Source organism: Protopterus annectens, chromosome 3.part0 (assembly GCF_019279795.1).
Source record: "Protopterus annectens isolate FY-2018-M chromosome 3.part0, PAN1.0, whole genome shotgun sequence".
Classification (NCBI taxonomy): Eukaryota; Metazoa; Chordata; order Ceratodontiformes; family Protopteridae; genus Protopterus; species Protopterus annectens.
The window spans coordinates 98,802,878-98,809,386 of record NC_056731.1 but is presented as its reverse complement, the minus strand read 5'-3'; the positions used below and the strand labels follow the sequence as shown (position 1 = coordinate 98,809,386).

The window sequence follows — 6,509 nt, the reverse complement described above, 5'->3', positions numbered from 1 at the left end:
ATATATATATATATATATATCAATGTATATATAGGTTCATAGGTTCATAGGCGTGTACTAGGCTAATGGCCCTGGAGCCTTTACAAGCCTAGCCCATAGATAAATAGCTGACAAGCCAGATAAATAAATATATGCATATGTTTAAATTTTTACATAAGTATGTTTGTGCGCATTTCTATTTCTATAGACATCTAAGTATATATAAATATATTGCTATAGAAAGCAAGTAGATTTTTTGATTCAGTTTCTTCAGAACCACTGTAATCAAAAATGAAATTTTGAGCTATAGTTTCTGTGAAATTACATGTTATTGAGGTGACTGTCTAATATAGGCTTAGTTTTCAGTTTTAATGTACAATAGAGTTTCCCTGGGTTTCAGAAACATGCTTTGTGCTGTTTCAGTATGCCTACCCCAGGTACGGTTTGTAGCATGATGCTGCCTGAGGTTAATTATCAGTTAACTAGGTGGAAAATAAAAGCCCATTCTTCTGCTAATTAAAAAATCTCACCCATGAAAATCTCAAGACCTGCAGTGAAACTGAAATATCACAGTTGCAATTAGCTGTGATACAAGGTAACTAGACAAGCACAGAATGTACACACCTCAGTGCGTACAGATGAGCTGGCTCATGGCAATACTGGAAAACAAGCAAGACACATGAGAGGGTGTACTGCAATGTTTAAATCTGTACAGGACAGTTGAATAAATGAATTGGTAAGCAGAGGGACAAAGATAAGGAAAACAGGGAAGAGAAGAACATACGTGAGGAGAGGGAGGAAGGATATATATTTTTAAGGACAGTTGCCCTTGTTTTGAAGAAGAAGAGAAGCTGAGGAAGGACGCAAGGGAATGAAAAGGTGTGGTAAAAGGGTGAGGTTCACAAGAAGGGAAGCATGCACACAAATATAAAACAGGGACAAAGTCCAACAGGGGAGGTGCTGACACACTGTGAGGTGTAGGTGACAGTACAGTTATAGACACACAGGGAGGACACTGGTGACAGGGAGGGTTGGACAACAAACAGATGATGGCACGGACGCATAAGGAAGGGGAACACCAGGATGAGGGATAGGATAGGTATGACCTTCTCCATTGTAGTGCCTTGGTATTACCCAAGAAGAGGTCAGACAGCACCCTGACTACCTGGCCCACTGAGCCCTGTTTGAGGTGGTGATGGCAGAGACAGGCACACACAGGCAGACATGGATGTGACTCTCATAGCTGCAAGTGGACCCTATCTAGGTCGCTGATGTGAGCTTCCTTCCAATAGTCTATCAAATTCCTTTCCATCTCCACCAACTGCTTGTGGGTAACATACTGATCACCCATAAGAGTGGAACCAGAGAGAATATTGATACTCCCATCCATTGAGGCATCAAGGAGGCTGAACCCACTCAGGTAGCAGGCCAGGATCCCAGTCAAGTGGGTGTAAGGGATGGCTGGGACTGCATGTGAGCTTGAGACCAGGACATGACACTGGCACAGTCATGGCAGATGTGGTAGAAAATGCAAACCTAACTGGAGAGAAATTATACTAATAATAATTATAAAAGTGTTGTGACAAAGGAAGAGGTGAGAGAGTGAAAAATAGGTAACTAAAAGACATGTGGCATGTATTAACCCTAGAGTCAAATGGTTACATAATACTAAAGCATTAACTTTTTTACATTGGCCTTTTGCCAGCTTCTTCCCATGTGTACTATACCACTGGCCCTATGCTATAATGTGCTGCCATGACAACAGTGAAACAAGGTGCAGTCCTTAATGTGTGTGTGTGTGTGTGTGTGTGTGTGTGTGTGTGTGTGTGTGTGTGTGTGTGTGTGTGTGTGTGTGTGTGTGTGTGTGTGTGTGTGTGTGCAGATTTGTTGTGAGAAAAATGGGTAAGAGTACTACTCTGCCAACAAAGATCACTGGCACAAGGACGATGCTTCATTCCTCTGTCATGGTATACATACAATCAGTAAGATGTTATAAACTATAACTACAGTTAATAGTTATGCAGGCTAAACTATATCCCTAAATGTGAACAAGTACCCATTCACAGATTATACCTCCTTTACTCTCCCTTCTTTACTTACTTCCTTAATTCTATCAATTTCTCTCTCTTGGCTTTCTCTCTAAATATACCATACGCCTATTTTTCTCTCATTTCATATTGCAATTCATGTTTGTATTATACTAACTTGTCTTTAATTTCTCTATAAACTGGCTAAAATGTCTCAAAATATTATAGGATCATAGGAAGTTACTAGGCTAATGGCCCTAGGGCCCTTACAAGCCTAGCCACATTCAACCCTTATTTCAACGATCAGCACAAATTGCCCCTGTCCAACAGGGAAACAGGTGGAACCCCTGGGGTGAATTTATGGTCACCCATCCAATCGTCCAGATTGTGTTTGAAGAGGGACAACATGTTTGACATGAAGTGGAACACATTTTCCAAAGGTGCGGTAACCTCTGGGAGACAAATCTGTCCCTCCAGCAGGTTCTATTATTGTCATATACCAGGTTAAGGTCTTTAGAGCAAGTAATCCGTGTACCATTTGACTTGCAGATATGCAGCTTTTCCAATAAAGCAGGGTCATTGATTGCCTTATATGCAAGGCATAGATTGCCTCTGAGTAGTCTGTATGAAACAGAATAAAGTGACAGTGAATTCAGTGATTAAATCATCATATAACGTGTATCGGTTCTTAACCAATGTTTTCATGTTATGTCTAATTTAGTATAATTATTTAAACTGTAGATGATTTGTATTATTTTGTAAGATTGCAAAATTATTGTTCGTAAAATATTTTGCAACACTTTGGAGGTTTTCTCCCCATGCTTCAACTGAAAATGAGCTCTTACCCAATCAGACTTTCCCAGTAATCAAATGTCAATAAATAAATAAAAATAAATAAACCTTGTATATATAACAGCAATTGTACTGCAAAGGGTACACATAATTATTGACCTGAAAATTTCTATTTTAAATATACAATGGTAAAAAACTAACATTTAAACCTTAAGTTAGGCAATAAGACTTACATAGGGCCAGTATCTGGCAATCTGCAGACATATATCCCCTAGATACTGAATACACTTACAATTACTGAATTAAGAAACAATATGCACCTCATTGTCTAGAAAGCCTTCCATTTACCAGTGATACAGAGGTCTGTTCTCCATAACAGCCTCCTAAACTAACAAAAAAAGGAGCATAAAGAAAGCATTAAGTCACATGCTCAATATCATTCCATTATAAAATATGAACACCAATGAAGGAGAAGCCAGTTACTATAATACTTACAATACATATTGGGTTCCCTTTCTGTAACATCTTTTTCCGAAAGACAATCAACGTCAGCATGGCATCTGCTCAGGTCACTGTAGTAGTGCCTGCATTGCTCATCAGAGTGACATATGCCACTGGCATCAGACATCACCCTGACAAACCTGTGCCAGGCATCCACTTTATACTGGGGACCCTCATAACAGTCTCTAATTATAAGTTTCAATGGTGCCCATGCAGCTCTCTTTGCTGTACCGCTGTGGAACTCTACCAAACTCAGTGCATTCAGAAAGCCATACCCATTCACCAGGTCACATTCTAGACAACTATGGGAGTCCACTCATGGTCATACCCACTGAGTTTTTCAGCAAGTGACACACACCATAGTGCAGCTTGTTAGCACAATCTGTTGCAGTATCACCACTATATAGTGTACAAGTACTTGATGGCATGGTGCTGTTAGGGTGGGAACACTGGCATTTAACATGTGTAGTAGGTGCATGTTGGTTAATTATGGTAGCAGTTTTGCACTTTAGCCTTCCAAGCTAGGAAAAAAAGAATATAAAAAAAATACTTTACCCCATATCTCCATAGGAGTTACTGAACCACCCACACATGCTCAGTGTGTTCTGTAGGTGCTCATGCAGATGCATGACATTGACAGAACATGGTTTGGCCCATAGCCATGATGAGTAAGAAATGCAGTTCAGACATGTTCATTAGGTAGTGCCATATCAGCAGAACTGCCACACTGCAAGCTTCATATATGCAAGATATAACACCTCATGACCACCATGGATCTCATCACACTAAAAAAGATTGCAAGCAGCAGCTGTCAAGGCTTTTTTAAACTGAGGAAGACATGACTTTACTTGTAGCTACTTGTTTGGAGACTGTACCTCAAAATATGACATTACCTGTCACCTTCCAAAATTATTCGGTTATAAACTGCAGTGCTATTGTGGTAATGGAAATGTTTGTTGGTGATGTAGATTAAAGAAGCATTTGTGCAGAGTAGTGTGAGACGTACTACTCATCAGTGACCTACCTTGCCACTGAATGGTGCAAGTTGCTGAACAATAATGTAGTTTAGACCCCAGGATGTACAGTTATGACTGTGTGCATGTGTGAATGCTAGACATTGTTGTCCTACAAACATAGAGGTCAGAGATGAGCAGAGATGCTGTTGTGTGATGTCATGTATGGGGTCAATAACCCCTCTTATCAGGATAGTCATGTACTGGCTACTACTGCTCCTTAACAGCCCCATTATACCGCACTGTCCGTCTAAGTACTACTACAATTTGATAGCGCCATTATACCACACTGACCATCTATGTACTATTACTCCTTGATAGCCCCATTATACCACACTGACCGTCTATGTAGAATTATGATGTGTGGTGGCAGGAAGGTAAGGAGCATGTGTCTGTTAAATGTATATATTCCTGCTAGATATACTAGCATGTGGGAACACTACAGCAATATGGTAGGAATTACTGTTTACGGGTGTGATACTTGGTAGAGTACAGATTGTTTATGTATACTTGCTACATTAATTGCAATCAGCATACATTCTGCAGTAGCACACCTGTAGCTCAGACGTGTGTGTGGGATGTATGTGTGTGTATGTGTGTGTGTGTGTGTGTGTGTGTGTGTGTGTGTGTGTGTGTGTGTGTGTATGTGTGTATTTGTGTGTGTGTGTCTGAGTAGCTGCAAAACATAATCTGCAGCAGAAACATACTCTTTTGTCTTATTTAGGAAGGTACCTGCTTTGTTACTGATATATCTGTGGTCTCAGTAGGCTCCTGTTAGTATGTGATAGTACTGTACCTGTTTGTAGGTACACTCAGAATATCTATCCATGCATAAACTTATATGACCTAGGAAAAGTTAGCAAGTAGAAGGCATAACACTGATGGCAATGAACAGTGGACTACTGTGGTAGACTAGTACCTATGGATGCCAAGTGCAGGCTTCAAATCATATCTATTTACTGTCCAATTATTTTTGGATGGATGTGGGCCACAATACAGGAAGAAGACAAAATGTGTCTGTGAGTATGCAGTATGTGTGTGTTATTGCCCACAGAGATATATCAAGACTACATACATCCACCACACAGGCACCCCATGGATTGTATCATGGTGGGTACATGTCAGCTAGTGATGTAATTATCCTTCCATACAGTTTTCTTTTCCTTCCTCAGCAGGATCCCCAGCTATGACAAACAAAAAATGCAAGTTCTCCAATGCACAGAATTAGATCCTGCTGCAGGCCATCAGTCTCCACAGTTGGCAGATGATTGGCCATGATAAATCGGACAGACCCTTTCAGGACCTAGCCTAGCAGGATGTTGTGAATGACACCAATGCTGCTGATGGCCAGGTAATCATTACTATCATGCGAACATCAGGACACCAATATGATCGGTGCTGCAAAAGCTCATACTGCTTGCCTGCACAGCAGATGACAGCAACAAGAGGTGTCTCATTGACTGAACCACCTATCTTAGAGATGGAGAAGTTCCTTGCCTCTTTGCATGGGGTTTCTCACATCCAGACATCTTGATGGAGCCCTGGATTCATAGATTAATAGATTCATCATAGATTGTTACTAGATTAATAACCTTGGGGGGGAGGTCTTTTGAAGCCTAGCTAAGTTTTTTTCTGAAAGAATAATGATGTCCTGTATCCAAATAGGACATTGAAAGCCAGGCATTGATAAGTTACCTCTGTCCATAAGGGACACGGGTGCCAGACCCAGTGCAAATTTCCTGTTGCTCATCCACTTTTCTAGTTGTGCTTAAACTGGGTAATTTTTTTCAGAGAGGGGCAAGCAAAGAGAAAAGAAACAGATGTGGGGGGGGGGTTGTTAGTTTAAGTTTCAGGAACTGTGCCAACACAGTCGCTCACTACCATAAATTATGCAGTTGAGTTTCACACATATCAGGAAGTCAGAGACATCAACTCAACTAAACTGTGCAATGGAAGAACCTCACTCTAGGGATATAGGAGCTGAACAAAAGTATCATCCAAGAATATCCACAGGGTGTCTGCAGAGGATCAAGTATCTGCATACTGTGTATGTGTGTAGTGCAGAAGAGATTAAAAGCATTATCTCACCTTTTCACTGGAACAGCATGGTTTTAGATGCAAAGACCAAAAGCACAAGGTATGTTATCTAGTATTCTGCTCTAGCAGTATGGAAAATAGTATTCATACATTCATTCAG

At 40.5% G+C, this 6,509-nt stretch overlaps 1 pseudogene; it reads right to left on the bottom strand.

Annotated features, from left to right (window-relative positions):
* Positions 1-6,161: 6,161 nt before the first annotated feature.
* Positions 6,162-6,306, bottom strand: LOC122797435 (annotated as a pseudogene).
* Positions 6,307-6,509: the final 203 nt, after the last annotated feature.